The sequence below is a fragment of the Carassius carassius genome, chromosome 4, assembly GCF_963082965.1.
Source record: "Carassius carassius chromosome 4, fCarCar2.1, whole genome shotgun sequence".
NCBI lineage: Eukaryota > Metazoa > Chordata > Actinopteri > Cypriniformes > Cyprinidae > Carassius > Carassius carassius.
In genome coordinates, this window is record NC_081758.1 from 21,772,425 (window position 1) to 21,794,544 (window position 22,120).

At 40.1% G+C, this 22,120-nt stretch overlaps 1 protein-coding gene across 1 annotated transcript in view; it reads right to left on the bottom strand.

The window, feature by feature from the left end:
• Positions 1–22,120, bottom strand: part of arid3c (AT rich interactive domain 3C (BRIGHT-like)) — a 169,200-nt gene that overhangs the window by 130,966 nt on the left and 16,114 nt on the right. The window lies entirely within an intron of this gene.

The window sequence follows — 22,120 nt, forward strand, 5'->3', positions numbered from 1 at the left end:
GAACTATCCCTTTAAGGTCCTCCTAAATGCTCAACATGCCAGACACTCTTCAAATTACCATCAAAATTATGAACCAACAGCTCAAAGTCATGACATACCTATTGAAACACAGTATGAGTTCAAACGCACTTCAAAGACAGCTGATACAAAGTCATTCTTTGACCTCACATCTGGCAACAGAAAACCACATGGAAAAATTCCTCAAATTCTTCTTGAACAGAAGACTACAGACTATGAGGCAGAACCAAATGCCCTTAAACAGAAGAAAATGTACCTGTATACATGCATGCAGACTACAGTTGAAAATCTCAATATGAAATGCTAACGTGCTTTTCCCTGCATTGTCCTAGTCTTAACACAACGCAAAAAAGATCTATTTTCAGCAAACGTCGATGGAATGCATTTTTCTGTAATCTGGTGTTCAAATGTTTTCAAGTGGAATCCATTATTCAGTGCCTCAGCCATTACAGCTGTTGTAGTAGGAGGGAATACTTCACACAAAAATGATTATTTGCCAAAACTCTACTAGACATCAAGCCATTCAAAATGTAGATGAGCTTGTTGCTTTGTCAGAACAGATTTGGAGAAATTTAGCATTACATAATTCGCTCATGAATGGGTGTCGTGTTTGTAAGAAACAAATTCAATGTTAAAGGTTCCATAATACATAAGAACCGTTCCTCCAGAGAAAACGTTAATGCCCCTTTGTCCTCCCACATCAAAATCCATGTTATATTTGTTTGAACTGTTTTCACTTGTAAATGGTGCTTGATTTACATTTACTTTCAATCATTTATCAGACTTTTTATCTCCAAAGCGACTTACAAATGAGGACAATAGAAGCAATCAAAACCAACAAAAGGGCAATAATATGTAAGTCTCACTTAGCCTAACACAGTACACATGGATGACTGAAAGCAATGGTTTGAAGTTAAAAATGCCTTGATGGATTTGTTTTTCACTTCATAACACATTAATTGATGGAATTGAGTCGTCTGGATTACTTGTGAATTATTGGGATTTTGAACTCCCATTGACTGCAGAGGATCCTTTGGTGAGCAAGTTATGTAAACTTATCTACATCATCTACATCTTGAGTGGCCTGAGGATGAGTACATTTTCAGCAAATTTTCATTTTGAGGTGAACTATTCCTTTAAATGTCAGAACTATTACCATTTTTGTGGTGATTTATGTGTGGGATGACCTAAAAGGCCTGTGAAATCCAAGAAGTAAGTCTCTCATTATCATAATCATTCACCACAACGGCACGGTTGCTCGGCTGTTGCAGGTTTCTCTTGTTTTTGTTTTTTCTAACCAATCACATGAGCAACAAAATTAGTCACTGTTAAAACGATATAATGAAATATTTTCAATTTATATGTAGCTTGCAAAACTGTTTCTCACAATACACTATTGTTTCTACTTTTGAATGAAGGAGAAAGATGCTTTTTGCAGACAGATGGTGTAGTTACAGCATTTGCCAGCAGAGGCTAACTAGACCGTTCTAACCAGCCAAACCTTGACGGCTCTGTGAAATCTAGCATTCTTTTAAAAACCCCAACCTGACATGGGTTTTGGTAAATATATTATAACTTTTAGAATGTATGTAAAACCTGACAATTGTAAGTGGCTGTGATAATAGTTTGCTATCTTAGGTGCTACCCACTCTTATTGTGTAATATTCCACAACCCAAACCACGACGAGAACAAACATTTTTTAATTCCTTAAAATGCACTGCTTCTCTCGTGAAATCTTAACAGTTCTTTTGTGAAATAACACGAACAAAGCTTGAATAAAAGTGCTGATAAATGAATGCAACTAAATATTTCTTTAATGCTTTTATTATTGAAACTTGCATGAAAATTACAGACCGAGAATGTGAACAATTTGTACACTTGAGTTTAAAGGCCCTTTGTTGTGAAGACGTTCAAGACATGAAAAATCTGAAGGTAAATCATTTTAAATGTTTAAACTGTTTTTTTTTAATGTAGATCTTAATGCATGGCTGAAAAAACAATCCACCACACTGTTGCTTTAAAATTAATTTAATAAATAGAACAGATTTTTGTCTAAGCACTGATCTTACATTCCTTATCTACTGCACATAAAAGCATGCAACTTTAACCCTGAATAGATATTCCACCTCCAAAGATTCAGAGTAGAGGTCAATCAGTTTAGTTTTTGTTTTGAACTTTGGTTAAATATTTAACTATCATACAGATCCTAATTCTTTGGGAACCCTTTTCCAAAGCACACGCACTTTCACTGCAGTGCTGCGTAAATGATTATAGATGACTGTGACGAGTGGGGCGGGGCCAAGACACGTGGGAACAGGAGCGAGGCCGGTGGCAGTGTTGCCAGACGTACGATAATTATCGTATTTGTACGATAATTTTTACCTCTGTACGATGTACGATCAATAATGAAAAAAATCCCGTAATGTACGATAATTTCAGAATTTTATGAAAATTTAAATGATGGTAGTTGCAGTCATAGGGCTTTTTTACTCATACACGAAATCGGCTCATTACAGACACTGTAAATGCGTTCGTGTGCACCTGAGGGTGTGTTAAGAATGCAGGAGAGTGCCCTGCTTTAAAGCCAACGAGCACAGGGCGGTCCATGACAACAAGAACCCCTTCAACATCTGTCAACATGCAGGATTCCGATGACAGCGGCTCAGATGTGGAGTTAACTTCACCACCGCAGTAACAGCTAAATTCCTTCTTCACTGGACGCGACAAAGCAAGTGTTAAAAATCATTTTAATATGATTTAATATGCGCCGCGACGCAGACAGTCACTGAAAATAATGGGATAGTATTTTGTCTCACTGCTTCTGTCCAACAATACACCTTGTTATCTATTGTGGTAATTTGCATGTCGTGTCAAAATGTTGTTTTAGAATAGATAAATAACTCTTTTGACTCGTGTACAATAATTTTTTTCCAAATATGATAATTTTGAACTTCTGGTACGATACTTGGACATTTCCAATCTGGCAACACTGGCCGGTGGAGTGATTGGAAATGAGAGACACCTGCTCGACCTACCGGTCTCGAGTCCCACGGAGGAGATGAAGGGATATAAAACCGGAGCGACGACAGTGACGGACGAGAGAGGACCAGGCCTGGGTTTTAGTTGTGTTTGGTTTTTATTTGTGCACGTCAGTCGTCTGTGAGGGGCTGACACGCTGTTTTGTCTTTATTTTGTAATTAAAGTTTCTATTTGATTGTCCGCCGGTTCCCGCCTCCTTCTTCCCGATGATTATGGAGTTTTAATGCGTTACAATGACATTGTAGCAAAAATCAACTCCCTAAATCATATTCTGAAATTCTAAGAGTCTTGAATTGAACCTCAACATGGAAGAAATTCTATATAAAACCCTTTACATAACATTTTATGTAAACATAAACAACTTTACATTTTATCAGAGTAACAAACTTCGGCAATCAACAGAATGCTCTCCCTTATTATACAATTGCATGTGATGTTGGATAAACATTATTATCCAGACGGGATGTTGTGAGGGATGCTTTCATTAAATTTACTCAGTAGTCAGATTAGCATCTGTACTGTTACAAACAATACAGCTCACTAAAACATGCTCAGTATCAGCAATGCCCATTGCGCTTCCAGTCCTCTCAGACAGCTTATGACCTCTGTGGCCTTAATACGTCCTCACAGAGACTTTAGAGTTTCCTTATCAGTTGGGATTCTTTGTCCCAGAGCCTCCCTGTTTAAAATTCATACACATTTAAGCCTTGAAGCAATTTCAGTCTTCCTTCCTTTTTGATGCAGGGTTTCCTTTTTCATTAGTCTTGTTCAGCTCTGATCAATTTCGCTTTCCTGCTACTCTGCTGTGCAGGGCTGTTGATGTTCAAGCAGAGGAACAAGTCGCTGCATCTGGAACTTCTTACACCGACCTTCTAAGATCTGTCTTCTTGAATGCCTTTTTCTGGTGTTAAAAAATCTTTGCAAATAAATCCTCTGTGATTAATCTATTAATCATCTGTTAATGATTAAAATCAATAATGTTTTTAATCAAAAAACAGTAAGCTTGTTATTACTTTCACTACTGTCTGTTCATCCAGAAACACTGAGTAATCTATTTGCACACTGTAATAATTTCTATGCACTTTACTGTCCATTGCAATAGTGTAAATTATGTTCATATGTTCATAGTTCTGCCTATAGTGTACATACACGTGTACATAATCCATCTGTATAGTATATTCATAGTACACCTATCTGTATACCATGCTGATAGTATTTAAAATCTTTAAATTATGTTCATAATACTTATTTTTATAGTTATTGTACATCTTGTAGACCTTTTATATTCTGTACTTACTGCTTATTGCACTTCTGGTTAGATACTAACTGCATTTTGTTGTTTGTACCTTACATTTGCAGTTACAATAAAGTTGAATCTAATCTAATCTAATCTGCAAGGAGTCTGTCTAAAATGATCTGACTTTATGCATGGAAACCTTTTACTTCAACAGCAAAAATCAACATTTCATAACATCAGGTTTGGTAAGAGAAGTCTGAAGCATGAAGCCTTATGTAATGCAAACATTTAAATACTGCTTGCAATCCTGTTTCCATAGCAATAGAGAGTTAAACAGTCTGCCAATCCATCTCAGTCTTTTTTTATTTTCTTATCAGAATGACATAATGATCTGATGGAGTGGAGTCAAAAGAGAAATGCAATCTCACTTCAAGAAACCAGCGACAAAACAATAGGTTACTGTCGTAACCCCGGTTCTCTGAAACATCGAGTGGAGAGATCCACCTATGGGAAGGGCATCCGTACCTGACCTCTGCAGAAGCATCCAATTGCACCTGTCTGGCTAGACAGACAGAAGCGAGCAGCCAATGCCAGGTAAGGCCCCGCCCCCTTACCTAGGGGTATAATAATGGCTGCAGCGCTGCTATTCTCCAGTAAGTATATTCGCTTCTCGTGTGGCAAGCGGGGCAAAGCTGGTGGATCTCTCCACTCGATGTTTCAGAGAACCGGGGTTATGACAGTAACCTATTGTTCTCTTTCATCATCTCGTGTTCGAGATCCACCTATAGGAGAGACGTGGACAGCTCCCCGATTGCCCAATACACTCACAGTGAGGTTCTGAAAGCCAGAGAAGGACGGTCGCCCCAGAGAGGCGGTGCCTGACACGTCCCATACTCATGAACCTGGAATACTGATGCACAATCGTGACTGCTGTGCATATGCAGCACATGAAAAAATGTTAGCATCACACACATGATAACCAATGTGCATATAAATACACCCAGAAAAGGAATGTAAAAACATGCTTAGTGACAGGGATGTGCATGGCCAGCCATTCACTCCTTCTTCATCACTTCCAACGGGGTTGCAGGGTAGGGTTAACAAGACCCCACCCCTAAAACCGAATGTGCTACCGAGATACTGGTGACATCCAGCCGGTAATAACGCACAAAGGTATGAGGAGAAGCCCAACTGGCGGGAGAGCAGATGTCCTTTAGCGACACTCCCCTAAACAAAGCCTCGTGGAATGAGCTCTGATGTCCCCTGGTGGCTGCATTCCCTTTGATTCATAAGCCAAAGCTATAGCATTCACAAGCCAATGTCAGAGGCATTGCTTAGATATAGGATTCCCTCCATGAGGGCGTGCCCATGAAATAAAGAGCTGGTCGCTCTTCCGGAAAGCACTGGTCCTGTTCATATATGTCCGTAAAGCACGGACGGGACACAGAGCATTTAGCCTCTCATCCTCCGGGGAGGAAAAAAGTGGAGGGTGAAAAGCTGACAGCTCCAACACCTCTGAAGTGAACGCAGGGAAGCACTTCGGCTTGAAGGCCGGATTAGGCTTAAGGGAAACCATATCTCCACTAAGAGAGAATTTAGTGCACGAGGGATGAACCGAAAGTGCATGTAGCTCGCTGACACATTTGGCTGATGCCAAGGCCAAGAGCAAAGCTGTCTTGAAGGACAGCAGCTTTAGGGAAATACTTCCAAGAGGTTCAAAAGGATATTGAGACAGAGCCTCCAACACCATGGAGTGGTCCCACTCAGGAACAGTTCTCCTGATGACTGGCAAGCGGCGACGGGCACCCTTCATAAATCTGCGGATTAGAGGATGCTGCCCGACTGTTGAGCCCTCAAAGCCCACATGACAGACCGAAATCGCAGCCAAGTAGACCTTAATTGTGGAAAAAGACCTGCCTTTTTCCAAGAGGTATTGGAGGAAACACAAAATATCAGGAACTGAACACTGATAAGATGTGAGACCACGCCCATCACACCACCCTTCGAACACTTGCCACTTACTGCCATACAAGAATCACGTAGAAACGGCCCTGCCATTCTGTATAGTAGCAATCACACGCGGCGAAAGCCCCAGTACGCTTAGGTTTGTCCTCCCACGGACCAAGCCCAAAGAGCCACCCTGCCCGGGTGCGGGTGATAAATCTCCCCGTTCGCTTGGGACAATAGGGCCGTGCGGGGAGCGGGGGGCCACGGCTCGGCATATAACAGAGGGACTATCTCCGCCAGCCATGGTGCTTTGGGCCACCTGGGTGCTATCAGAATGAGAGACAGGCCCTGTTCTCTCACACTGGCCAGTGTAGGAATTATCAGGCACAGGGGAGGAAAGGCATACAGCAGCACTCTGAGAAGGAGTTCCCTTTTTCTAGCTGTTGCCCTAATTCATCCAAAATCTCCGCCTGGTAAGTGGAGAGGAGAGACGAGACGTTCAGGGCCCTGACAGCCAAGGCCGAGGACTTGTATGCGGCCTGGTGAACTGAGGCAGAAAAACGGTCCATCTTGTTGGGCAAGACTGGCTTAGGGGGAGCGAGCAGCCCGCCCTGAGCGGGGTTAAGGTGCCTGGCGATGGAAGGCTCGATAGCGGGGGGGGGGTCACCCATACCATGAGCTGCCATATCCTTTACTTCAAGGCCCCAAAGGCCGTGTTTGAAGTCGAGCGGGTCGCTCCAATTGTGCCTCATATGCTTAGCGCACGCTGGAAGGACGGGGAAGAGTTGTTTCCTCGGACCGGGAGGAGGTCCCAACACTTTTCCGTCGCAAATATCCCTCTCCTGGTCGGTGGCGCTCTGTGGAGCCTGCCACTTAATGTTGAGGCGAGCGGCCGCTCGCTCACACACTTCCAGGAGGATGGACTGAGGCAGGGCTGCATGGCCGCTAGCCTGGGGAACGCCAGAGGGCGGGATGGCCGATTCGTCGGCGAGCATGAGGTTGCCCGCGAAGATGTCCTCTTCGGGGAATGCGGGATTGGGCTGGTCAGCCCAAACAAGTGAGAATGAGCCCCGGGAGTCCCCCGGTAGTGCATCGTCATCACCGTGTCCCCCATCTGAGTCAGAAAAGCGAAGCTCGGGGCACTGGGTCGCTGCAACTTTAAGACGGCATCGTAAAAGCTTTTGGGCAGCATGACGCAATGCCTGCAATTTTCCGGGTTCTCCAAGGCTTCTTGAGCGTGTTTAAGGCCCAAGCAAACCACGCAGAACGGGTTAAGGTCCTTAGCAGCGATGAGCGTACCACACGCGGCCGGGCAGGTCCGTGATAGGCTATTCCCCGGAGAAGCGGTAGGTTTAGCAGCTCTGAATGCAGAACACAGCAGAAGGCTGAGAAGACGACATTCACGTCTGGCGGAGGCTGATCAATCTATATGTCCTCCTGAAGACACGAAGGTGAGTAGCGTAATCCAACCGAACTGTGTCAATGCAGAGATCGTGAGAAGCGAATGTCAACTGGAGAATAGCAGCGCTGCAGACATTATTATACCCCTAGGTAAAGGGGCGGGGCCTTACCTGGCATTGGCTGCGCGCTTCTGTCTGTATAACCAGACTTCGTGCAATTGGATGCTTCTGCAGAGGTCAGGTACGGATGCCCTTCCCATAGGTGGATCTCGAACACGAGATGATGAAAGAGAACTTTATTTCAGTGACTAAAAACAGCTTTGACATTGAAGATATGACATAATCTATTTAAGAGTATAAGGAATAATCTTCTGATAACATTGTTAGGTTAGCAATTACAATCAATGGGATTTGTATTTGTTTTACTCATTCTCTTAAATATAAAAAGATACATTGAAGGACAGACTCGGACCTTTGAGCCAATCAGCCCGCCCTGAGCGGGGTTAAGGTGCCTGGCGATGGAAGGCTCGATAGCGGGGGGGGTCACCCATACCATGAGCTGCCATATCCTTTACTTCAAGGCCCCAAAGGCCGTGTTTGAAGTCGAGCGGGTCGCTCCAATTGTGCCTCATATGCTTAGCGCACGCTGGAAGGACGGGGAAGAGTTGTTTCCTCGGACCGGGAGGAGGTCCCAACACTTTTCCGTCGCAAATATCCCTCTCCTGGTCGGTGGCGCTCTGTGGAGCCTGCCACTTAATGTTGAGGCGAGCGGCCGCTCGCTCACACACTTCCAGGAGGATGGACTGAGGCAGGGCTGCATGGCCGCTAGCCTGGGGAACGCCAGAGGGCGGGATGGCCTCCTGTTGCTCCATGTTGCTCAGTGCACATCACCCCATAACACATGCACATCTCATCCACATTACATGGTAGATGTCTGGTTACTCTCAAAACTCCCCTCAAATATTGTTTTTCAACCTAAAGCAGTTGCGTGCACAAGTTACATAAAATAACTCAATATCCCTATGGACTAAAAAGATACTTAAATGAGATTAATGCAATCAATGCAAGATTAGCAAAACTAAAAAATTTTCATAACAATACTAAGTCTGTTTTGAATGGGTTATTATTCGGTTTGATGTAGATAGCACCATGTGCATCAATTAACATGTGCCCAGCAAGGACGTTATCTTTACCAATGCCTAATTTAATCTTTCTTAAATAATATTTAAAATATGCACTCCCTGGGCCTTTAAATAAATATGACTCATTTAACTTACATTCTACTTAGATGTTTAAAATTAATTACTATTGTTAACTAGCATTTAGTTAGCAATAATTAGCATGTGCCTAGTATGCTATCTGGTTATCTCCTTACATGTACCTATTGGGTAACTTATTAATTCATATCACAAGTTGAATATCATTTTACATAACTTTTTAATATTATGCATTAACTTAATATGGCGTACTGGCATAAATTTTTTTAATAAATAAGTACTATGGAAAATGACAAAAAATAATTAATCAGAATATCACAAGTTCTTGAATATCATAACTTCTTAATATTATGCATTAACTTAATATGGCGTACTGCCGTTAAATTTAAAAATAAATGAATACTATGCAAAATGACAAAATAATTAATCAGAATACTTACCAAAATTTGCTCCTGTTCACACTCAACGTCTCTGCAAGATTCGGTGGGTGATTCAGATTTCTCTTGGCACAGCATTTAGAAGACTTACAATTGTCAGACAGGTTGCTCATGTGACATCTACGTCATCAAGCTCAGTTTGAGTCTGCACAGTACGCTCGACCCCCAGGAAGTGCGTGCTTCTAATTGACTTCACTTGTCTCCGTTGAATCCAATGGGGTCGCTGTGTCCATTTCTTTTACTGTCTTGGGAGTATGTCATGAAATCATTCACTCAAATGATTTGTTACGAACTGATTAATTCAGAAATGGTAGTACTGTGTGTTGTTCGGAGATGGTTGATTCAGTTGTGGATCACTTAAAACTATTTTCGTTGGTGCAGCAAAAACAGACAAAGTATCTTAAAATGCTGCATCTAAAATATATAAGTTACTACATTTTTGGTTTATTGAAATGTTGCGTAGAAGTTTCTTAAATTATTAGTTTAAGGATTTAAGAAAACACAATGTTCCACCAATGCACCAGTGTCTGAACATAGCTATGGTTTTGTAAAAATGTGCAGACAGCAGCATGATGGTTTACTTTATTGACCGCTTAATTCACAGTTTGTTTAATTCTTGTTTTTTTGTAATCTTTTTTTTTTTTTTTTCAGGACCCCACTTGACAAAGAATGAAATTATAAAGACCGGAGCTCCTATTACACAACCAAAGGAAATGTTTTTACTTGAATTTAGCCTGTGTCCAAAAGATCTGGATGCACGTCAAACCACGATGGTTCTCAGCTGTGTTTCCATCTTCCATCCCCTCAAGCTACTCCCAGCACAAACTTCAATAATTGGATAGACTTTGAGAAATACAAGCCACAAGAGACATGTTTGTAGTTTTAAGAATTAGCCATGTAAGGTTATAGGCAAGAAACAGGAGCATATAGTCATCAGGCTCAAAAATGATCCTAAAGTAGTAGGTTTTTGTAGGAAGGCACATTGCAGCTGTCTAACCATGTGGAATGTTTCTGGTCTCTTTGAATACAAATCAAACTGTGATAACATATGAAATTCTCTTTTTTATAAAGATTTAGGTTTATTATTTCATGATGGCTGAACACTCAGACTCAAATTATTAGTATTCATATGACTACACATACATCATTTTTTTGTGAGTTTTGGATGCAATGTGGACAAACTGACAGCACTTAAGGCCGTGTTGCAGGGTTAATTTTTTAACGAATTTGTGCAATTTGCTTGTTGGTAATAAACATTTAAACTGTTATCCATTGTATTTTATGTTGTTGGATAGCACAAAAAGGAATATAATACGAAAAAGTAGGTACTATCTTCCAGCGGTCTCCTTTCCCCCACAATGCATTGCATCACGTCACGTTGGGGAGAGAATTTACCAAAGCCTGCCTTGATAGCATTGAGAATGACTGGAGAGAGACGAGTAGTAGACGAGAGTATTCAGATAGTGCAGATTATAGATAAATACAAAGATATATACTGTATATAGATAGATAGACTAGATAGATAGACAGACAGACAGACAGACAGACAGACAGACAGACAGATAGACAGACAGACAGACAGACAGACAGACAGACAGACAGATAGACAGACAGACAGACAGATAGATAGATAGATAGATAGATAGATAGATAGATAGATAGATAGATAGATAGATAGATAGATAGATAGATAGATAGATATCGACCAACAGCGACCAAAACGCACTCACTTCCCTACAGCACAAGCTTTCCAATGCAGTTTCCATGGGATGGCACCCACACAAGCACCTGTCAAACACAGCGACACACATGCGCCTACGTTTGCAACAACATTTTCACCGGAGGAAGAGATACACGCTTAGAAACGTCCATATAGCTAGCATGATGCCTTCTATTTCTAGATGACAAAGACAAAGTTTACCAGTTCTGCTAGTAGACTAGCTCCAGTGCTCATTGCTACGATGCTAAATGATAGCAACTCACCACTCATTCTCCTCGGACCATGCATAGGCTTTGACGGACATCAGTTCTTGGCAATTCCTCATTTGCCCTCTCACGTCTGGCTGGTTCGAAATTACACAGCTGCGGGCCATCATACATGTACACGGGTTTGACTGCCGTTCCAGTGCACTATCACGGGTTTAAGGTTGGAAAAACACGGGTTACGTGTTGCCTGGAACGCGGCATCACACTAGGCTGAGGCTACCTTTCCTCCACTTCACCCCAACGTGATGTCATCGCCGAGTTGCATAAAAAAAAAACGTTAATACCAAAAACGTAAAAAACTGGTTCTTTACGACCGTTTTTGAGACATTTTAAAAATGATATACATATCTTGAGTGGTTTATGTACCCATTAATTGAAAGTGGTGGTTAACCTGCAACATGGCCTTTAAAACGTGAAAGTATTTATGTATGTATAGCTTTAAAACAGAAACTCTTTTTTATATTTCTAATGTTAAGTAATGTTAATAGTAATAAATAAATAAATGCACTCTGTACATATTAGTACCTTTCAGCTTTTGTACCTTTAGCGTACTACCAAAGTAACAACGCTGTCAAACTTGTGAAAAAAATAGTATTATGACTAATATCATGTCAGTCATTTGAGATCATTTTATTAATAAGATTTAGTTTGCCTGTTGTAAATTGTTGAGTATTTTGTTTATAGGGCAAATCAACAGTGCCGTAGGATTCTCTAAATTCTGAAGGTGATGTGTTGACATGTCATTTATGGATAAAATGACCATCATTAATACAAATCAGACCAACATTAATATGATGAAATCATTTGTTATCATGCATATTCAGTGTGCTAAGGACAAGGTAGCTGAACATCGACTGATTTTGTTGTGTGTGTATAGACTCCTAGATCTTCAGGTGATGACTAGCTTTTTTGTGGACATGTTGCTTGGGAAACCATTTTAGACAAAGAGCAACTGATTTGGTCTGTTATTATTGTTTGTTGGCATCAATGAAATAGTCAACATGATCTATGCATTCCAAGCACACACATAAAATTCGACAGATTAAAGAATATGGCACAACTCTTTCAGTGAGCTGGACAGACATGTTTTCAATTTGTAAAACACAAAAATTCAGATGGCTTATTTTCTAATGGAAAGGACTTCAGACGTGGAAAAGAAAACATGGGAATTATATTCATAGCAAAGTAATTCGATTTATGCACAAATGTTCCATAGAGAGTCATGCAATTCGTGTCTCAGTACTCAGTCCGGGCTGTTTTCGAGCTTTGAAATGTTCTTTTAAAACATGATCTTAATTCAGAGCAACCAGCATGTCACACCATCAGACATCTCGTGGGTACAGCAACTCCATTTGCTTCAGATCATTTGAGATTTTCATTGAGGAGTGCGTCTTTGCTCCCCTAAAATACTTGTGTGTGAAGCCTGGGGGAAAAAGGCCAAGCTTTACCATCTAAAGCAAATAACATCTGACTTTAAAACTTTGTATTATGGGATGAAAATTCACAAAAGTACTCAGACTTTAAGAATGTGTCTGATCCACCCTGTTTTATAGCCAGGCTGTGCTTTTTGTAGATTGAAATTCTGGAAGGTTTACCTGACACATTCCCACGATGGCCGTGGTTTGGATTTCATTAAAAATGCATGGGAACCGCCTGGGAATGGTCAAGATGTTTCAGTTAAATTACATCCATACCCTTCTTTTCTTTTTCCCCAATTTTAATATTTATAGTAGGGGGAAGTGGAAGCACAACACTGGCCCAACCTTAATTGCACACAATCATAAATTAAACAAAGTGTCACTTTTGTGCTTGGTCTTGCTTAGAAGTTTGTGATTTATTTAAAATGCATTTTAATTGATCCTCAGATCAGTCTCTGCATTATAATTCAGATCTTTGGTTATATGACTTGTTATGTTAATATGTTTTGTTTTGTTTTTCCTATTTCAAAAACATCATTCTTTCTGAGGAATTTCAATACAGAAACTCCATGCCTTAGTGACTGTTATAATAACTAGTCTTACTTTTACTTTCATGGATTATGTGATAAAAAAAGACTCAGGCTCAAAGGTAAAGTTCATTGTGCTGAGATATATGCAAATAGTCTGCAAAGCCTGCTTGTTTTTTTTCTTTGTTCTACATTTTGAAAGTATTATCTTCATGTACACTTTTTGAATGCAAAACAGTAGAAAAGCTGCCACTGGGGAGTTCCCCATCTATTTTAAATATGTACAATTTTCAATATGTACCATTTAGGTACTAAAATGTATCTTTAAGGTATTGATATGTACCATTGAGTGGTACATCAGGTACAAAGGTATACTTTTTTAAAAGGTATTGCCCTACTTTTATGAACGTATCCAATCACAGTTGTTTATTTTCTTTGCCTTAGTATCGTGATTTACAGTATGTCAATTCACTTAAAAATATATTTTGCATGTGGGGCAACTATCACTCTAAGAAAAAAATTTTACAAAAGCTGTCACTGGGGAGTTACCTTTTCAAAAGGTACTAATATGTACCATTTAGGTACTAACATGTACACTTTAAGAACTAATATGTACCCGTATCAAAATACACCCTTTAGGGGTACAAAGGTTTACCTTTGCGTCAAACTCTCATCTGTAGATGTATTGTTTTGGATGAGGGAATGGGTGTTTTACTGCTTGATTAATATAAGCATCATTACACAAATCTTCATGTGCTTGTCGTCTCCTAATTAGGACCTGAAACAGATAAATATTGAGTCTGCTTTTTAAAACAAAGTGAAGAAGGATTGTTAGTATGCAAAAACAGCAGAAAACTCTGTATATTCATGCAGTGTGGGCATGTCAGAAGATTAAATCTGATTTGAAGCTTGTGACGTATAAATGCTCACATCAACCCGATCACTTTATCAAGTGTTCATGTAAACACTATATTCGGATTCATCAGTCAGAATGATTTCATTTTAACTGAAACAAAAAGTGTCCGTGTAAACATGGCTAGAGACAGCTTTTGTACCATGACATATTCTTTCTAGGCTATACATCATAATTAACATAATTTAATCACGACCAACTTCAAAACAAAACATTTAAATTATGAATAAACTACAGAACGCTTCCTTTATAATCAACTGACTGAGCTCTGATTTATTCTGAGTCATTTAAACACCTCTGATTGGCTGTTGCCTTCATGCATGATTGGTTATGATACACAACGCCGCTCCTTGTATAAGTCATGTGTATCAAAATAGATTAACCTAAAAAAGTTTGTTTTGCCTTTAACAACGAGCCCATTTGTCTTCAACAATTTTTTTAAACAATATTTCTAACTAGCTGTTTATTCACAGTTTAAATGTCACAAATCATCTGTTTGTGTTCTGACACATGTTTTTCATAATGATAATAATAATAGGGACAAAACATCTGTGACCATCATGTGATGAACAATGCTGTCTGGCCTTTTTTTGTTGTAGTTTTAACCTACTATAGCTGTTGCTCGTGACATGTTTTGAAACGGTCATTGTAATTTCATAGTGAGTAGATGACTGGTGCTGATATAGCAGACTATTAATATACACAGAATTTAGGACAGCATGTGAAGAGCCATTTTTATTTATACACTGATAAAGGCTTACAGGAACAAATCAAATCTACGGAAATTGTGCACAGCCTGCGTAAAAATGTACTTGTGTGATCTGGGACCCCCCAGGCAGACAAATCATAATATTTGTAAACAGAGACGTTTTCTGCTCCTCAGGGTAGACAACTATCACCCAGCATTCAGTCTATACAGGACAGATGGGAAAACAACTGGGAAATGTATAATATCAGTGTTGTCTATCCATAAAATGAATTAAAAAAAAAAAAAGAAATAGAAAAATCTTCAGCGATAAAGCTTTAACCCTGATTTGAGTTGCTATGTCCTTCTGTTGAGCTCTTGAGCAAGGCACATAACCCCAGTTTACTCTGGTGGGAACTGTCCCTTCAGTAAATGTACTGTAAATTGTATTGAATAAAAAGTGTCTGCTGAATGACATGGGACTGAAGTGATGAGAGGTATGTTGTTTATTGATCTGGGCTGCAAGTAATAAGATATCTCAGCTGCATGTTCAAAGCAGAATGGTCCATCAGTACAGACAGTGTGAGAAACTTGCACTGACACAACCAAATTTTTCTTCTAGAATGTAATGTCTGTGGTTGTACAGGCAGCCAATAGAAGATCAGGATAAGCAGATGAATCAAAATTAGTCATAAGGGCAAACCACAGTGTTATTACACGGAACGTCAACAAATGAGGTGGCACAATCTTAAGTTCAGAGTAAAATGTAATGATTTGACATGAAAGCTCTGTGAAATATTTGTCTGTGATGAGAGAAGGATGAAAGAGCTTAGAAATGAGCACACAGAGCAGTGAGCATAGTTTTTAATTCGCGACTGCTAGTTTGACAATTGCTTTTAAACAACATTTTGATTAAAAATCAGTTTTTGTTGAGATATGTACATTTTAGATACAATATTGGCAGATACGTTATCTATTTCTGCTCCATGAATTTCAATACTTTCAAATCAAATCACAGCACAATTATGCTGCCTTCACATGCTATGAAAAATTTCCTACTTCCCACTTCTGAAGTTTGATGAGTTTTATGAGTTTGTTGCGTTCAAATGCTTTGTTGTTAGAATTAACAGGAATCATAAAGGATGGCCCATTCACAGGCAGTGGGTGGCAGTGGCTCAGTGGCTCATGTAGGTTGTCTACAAACCGGAAGGTTGGTGGTTCAATCCCCGGCTCCACCTGACCAAGTGCCGAGGTGTCCTTGAGCAAGACACCTAACCCCAGCTGCTCCCGACGAGCTGGATGGCGCCTTGAATGGCTGACACCGCAGTCGGTGTATGAATGAGTGTGTGAATGGGTGAATGTGAGGCAACTTGTAAAGCGCTTTGGATGGCCATGTGGTCTGTTGAAAGCGCTATATAAATGCAGCCCATTTACAAGTTCATTCTAATTTTTTTATTTTTTTTGTGGAAATCTTATTAAAACCAAAAGGTATAGAATATGTTTAGTCAATATCCAACATGTTTTGAAGAAAATGTAGCATCCCATTCATTGTTAACCATATAAACATTCACCACTAGATATTCAGTTTGATGATGATTCTGAAATTTCAAATAAATCAAATAAATGCTATTTTTGCTGTACTCAATACCTACAATATGGACCAAATGGTTATTTATATATATATATACATGACTGTGTTAACAACTGTGATAACAAACAACTAAAGAAAACTGTGGGGAAAACTAAAAAAAAAACTTCCCTATGTTTCTGCCCTCCATCATCTTTTAAGTTTATGGCCCACCTTGGAAGCTCAAGTACCAAAATTATCTTTCGGTTTCCCAGTTGCAGGGACGTGCACAGACATTTTGAGGGGCAGGGGCTCAAGTGAAATAAAGGGCACTTCTCATAATTAGGTTTTTTTATTTTTTTTAAACAAAAAAGTATATATATATATATATATATATATATATATATATATATATATATATATATATATATATTAACGCAACTCTGACTTCCTTTTAAAAAAATAATTAAAAAAGTTAATTAATTTTATCTTCCTCAAACTCACGCAATTGTTTCATTTTCAAAAGATGTCTACAAAATAATCAGTTCACAGAAACCATGGTCTCCTTAGTATTCACTAGGTTTATAGAGCAGCAAAGGAAACCATTCCACAATGTGCATGCTTTGAAAACATTTTCTATGCTACTAGTTTCAAGTATTTATGAAGAGTTCAGATGCAAAAGCCTCTAAGTGCCATCTGAAATTTTCTTATGAGCTTTTTTTTTCAAGCTCTTATTTAAGTTCAGTAATTTAACTTAAATGACAATAAATAGGTAATTTTCATTGCCAGTAATGTGAAATAAGTGAACATAAACATACAAGCTTGATAAAAATGATCATTATTGAAGGAAATTTCAGATGGCACTTAGAGGATTTTTCATCTGAACTCTTCATATTTAGAATAACCTAAATAACTGCATCAAACAGAGGGGCGTGTTTTACTAATAATTTGTTTATTTTTGCACAAGGCACTACATCGTTTTAATTATTTTGGTGTTATCAGAATACATAACACTTTAAAATTAAAATTACCAAAATAATTGAGTAAAAATTCAATAAAAGCCAATGTCATGTATGTATTTGTGGTGGTATGGAATACTATTTTATAAAGGTTTCGAGGAAATAAAAAAAGTTACATTACTTAAATAGTTAATTTATAAATATTGTTATTTTTAAAGTTTAATGTTAACTTATTTCTACTCAGTTTTATTTATTAATGTACCAGATGCAGTTACTTAAATTCACCAATTTAGATTTCTAAATTTCAGGGGGAAAGACTCTTGATGTAAGTCAATAACCGGGGACGTTCTGTATGCAAATTAGGCGTCAACTAGTTCAAATGCGCACATTTGCATCTAATTGACAGGGAAATGCAGGTAAATAGGATAAACAAAATAACTAAAGCATATCACCTGGTGGTGATATATGCTTATTTTATTAACTTATTTTATTACATGGCTTGGTTGAATTCCAATGTAGAATGCGGTCTGTTATAACCAACAGACCGCTGTGCGGAGTATAACAGACCGTTGCCATGAAAAACAGAGCGTTGCTATGGACTCACAGGATTCTAACCGTAGAGACGGAGCGGACTATTTTCTTTAGCGGAAGCGACACAATCGGGTTTAACAATCGGGGGAGAGGGAGAGGGAGCTCCTGACATGATATTTAGATACTATATTTCAATAAATACATTTGTTTGACAGGGAAGCTGTGTGCAAACAGAAATATATATTATTTTTCAAAAATAAAAAAAAGCATCCCAGAAAAAAGGGCACTTTCTCTCCAGGAATAAAAAGGGCAGGTGCTCAAGTCCCCTTTCATGTCTATGTGTGCACGTGCCTGCCCAGTTGTAAATATGACTTGCAAGACAGTTCATGTACAACTATTGACTATGAAACTCATATTTACAATAATTCCGATAGCATGTAAAATCAGCATGAATCATTGTCTCCAGCAATACACAATGGGTAGCACTCCTGATTGAGTCTGAATTAGGCCTAGTTGTGTGAATGATTAATTGATTCTCATATAAAGAAAGTTGCATGTTACATTCCTGAATGAACCAGTGTTCTGAACATATCACTTGAATAAATGATTCAAGGATTCACTTAATAAAGACAGTCATCTGTCTCCACCTACTGGTATAATGATGTAATGAGCAAGTCTGACAGTCTGTCTGGAACACGCGACCATACGTATTTCCATAATAGGCCAAGCAGTCCTATTATGAGGTTTGAGTTTGCATGAAAGTGTTTATTTGACATTTCCTTTTATTAGTTTACTAAATTATTAAATTCTTCCTTATTTTATGGAAGATCCACATCTCTTCATCTCAGACAGACGTGCCCTAAAGACTGTTTTACGTTATTTTATTTATTTTTGCTGTTTTACAAAGAACAGCAGACAGAAAAGCATTGTCTCTAAGCATTTCACTGTCTTTTAAACACACATTAGTCACTGCTTGCGTGAGCCTTTGTACAAATGTTATTGTGTGAACTATCAAAAGGCTTTTTTTCCCCACAAATATATCAATGCTAACGGGAGGTGCCATTCCGTGAGATCCTTGGATGTTTCAAAATTCAAGACAACTGGGAATGCTCAGAAGTGAGCTTCAGTCAGGACAGCATGTCATTTTCATCGTTTGAGTTGGATTCACAAGTGCCGATTGAAAGATGGTTTCAGATGCAATGTGGTTCTAATTCACACAGCCTGGGTTTGGTCATGTCTGAAAATGGCCTTTATCACACAGTATTCAAAGGCTTTGCATGCCAGACATGTCCTTCCAAATGTGGTCCAACAATCTCTTGGAGTACTGTGGGTAATTTTGATACCTTTAATCAACTATGTTACAATTTAACCCTGTGTTGACTTTATCAGCAATCTCAAAACATGAGATTTGCACACAACCTTTTCAGACCTCTTCTAAATCTTCTGGATGAAAGCAAAACCATATGTTCCCTTTCAGTCACTTCGACGTTGTGTCAAATTTCTGACACAAGTGGTCAGACTTGGGAGCCCTGACACCACTGACATCATTAAGAAAAGGGCAATGAAACTGGTGAGCAAAATTTGCATAGCTGGCATGCCCCGGACATCCGGGTATAAATAGGCTAGCATGACATTTGCTCACTTGTTCTGTTCTTCAGAGCCAATGCAGCATCTCCCTGGGACATACAGCACTGCATTCACCTCTCAATTTCCTTGTCGTTGGATTTATGGCAGATGCAATAGTTATCTCCCTTGCCCATACACAGATAAGTGTAGTGAGAGAAACACTTGGTGCTTCAACTGTGATCTCAAGGGCGCAAATTCCTCTAAAAAGAGTATTTTCTCTAAAAGAGCTTTACATGTGAATTTGTGTGTGTTTACAACATGCCTTTCCATCTGTGTCAGTCTGGTTGCGGTTTGTACATCTTCCCCTCTGACATGCACAATTGCTGTGCTCAGTGTTTGGGCCTTGTTTAAACTGAAGCAGCTTTTGTAGATGTTTTATGTCCGTTCTTGTGAGGTCTTGGCTATCGGCACGTTGCACTTGAGGCTTGGGTTCTTTTTCAAAAAGACTGCGAGTCACCTCGGCTGCTTCCTGTCCAGGCCCTTCCATTTATAGGTACAAGGCCACTACCATGTGCACTGAAGGAGAGCAAGGAGATGTTGCGGGAGCGGTTGCGCTGTCATGAATTGTCCTGCAGGTGTTCAGGCTAGGGTCTGCACAAGGGTTTTCCAGGAGCGACACCTGTGGCTCAACCTGGCAGAGATGAAGGATGCTGAGAAAGTGCACTTTCTCAACTCCCCCATTTCTCAGGGTTTGTCTCTTGATGACATTGTTGAAGAATTTACACAGCAATTCTCCACAGTTAAGAAATGGAGGCCTGCTCAGCTTGGGTGAGGTTCTACCCCTGCACCCCCAAAACAGCGGGCTCCGTCTGTTCGTCACCGGGGACATTCCCCTGCAAAGACGGTCAAAGCCCCACAACAGACTGGGCCAGCAGTCAAGACTGAACAGCGGCCAGTCACTCGAGGGAAGGTGGTACTGCCAACTCATCCTCTAGATTCTAAGAACCCATGAGAGTTTTCGTAGTGAACCTGAGATGTGTGACCCATGGAGGAGGGACCAGTTAGCCAGCCTAGTTCCACTTACGTGGGGGTTCCAGCTCTCAGCCATATAGAAGAGCAGTCATCAGATGGTCATTAAAAGAGCTATTTCCTCCTTCCCTGGTCACACTCCTGGTGTTTCTGGCCCTCCCATGTGAGATGGCCAGGTGCTAAGATTGCACATCAGAGCCTGTTTGCATGCAGATGCTCTGCCTCCTCATGTTCTGATGCAAGAGGTCAGTCATTGAGTTCCTGCATTTACCAGTGAGTTCTTTGACAGACCTGGCAGACAGGACACCGTGCGCCCTGCAAGACTTATGTCCTATGCCACTGTGATGTCTGTTCAGCAAAGCTGTGTAAACCCTGCCCCAGGTACGTCAAATGTAGTTCCTCTGAGACTGTTGACAAGGTGTCTGGATGCTTGGATGCATTCTGTTACCTCAGTGTGAGACGAGAATACTGCTGTTCTTCAAGTGGAAGTTGAAACCCATTCTGGCAGAGGGTGCAAAAAAGCCTGTCCCCCAGTCGAGATGAAGAAGGGCTTTTACAGCCCCTACTTAATTTTCCCAAGACGGGTGGGGGGCTCAGACCAATCAACACCATGTCTTCACCGGATGCCAGACGCGCTGCAACAGCTAAAGTGTCTACACTGGACATAACAAAGTGACTGTTGAAAATCATTTTAACTTCGTGTCAATACATCATAGAATGAAGCATCAGTTTTCTGTAGGGAATTTGTCGTGTTGCGCCATGCCACACTGCATCCAGTGTACAGTCGTGGCCAAAAGTTTTGAGAATTACATAAATATTGGAAATTGGAAAAGTTGCTGCTTAAGTTTTTATAATAGCAATTTGCATATACTCCAGAATGTTATGAAGAGTGATCAGATGAATTGCATAGTCCTTCTTTTCCATGAAAATTAACTTAATCCCAAAAAAACCTTTCCACTGCATTTCATTGCTGTCATTAAAGGACCTGCTGAGATCATTTCAGTAACCGTCTTGTTAACTCAGGTGAGAATGTTGACGAGCACAAGGCTGGAGATCATTATGTCAGGCTGATTGGGTTAGAATGGCAGACTTGACATGTTAAAAGGAGGGTGATGCTTGAAATCATTGTTCTTCCATTGTTAACCATGGTGACCTGCAAAGAAACGCGTGCAGCCATCATTGCGTTGCATAAAAATGGCTTCACAGGCAAGGATATTGTGGCTACTAAGATTGCACCTAACTCAACAATTTATAGGATCATCAAGAACTTCAAGGAAAGATGTTCAATTCTTGTAAAGAAGGCTTCAGGGCGTCCAAGAAAGTCCAGCAAGCGCCAGGATCGTCTCCTAAAGAGGATTCAGCTGCGGGATCAGAGTGCCACCAGTGCAGAGCTTGCTCAGGAATGGCAGCAGGCAGGTGTGAGCGCATCTGCACGCACAGTGAGGCCAAGACTTTTGGAAGATGGCCTGGTGTCAAGAAGGGTAGCAAAGAAGCCACTTCTCTCCAAAAAAAAAACATCAGGGACCGATTGATCTTCTGCAGAAAGTATAGTGAATGGACTGCTGAGGACTGGGGCAAAGTCATATTCTCCGATGAAGCCCCTTTCCGATTGTTTGGGGCATCTGGAAAAAGGCTTGTCCGGA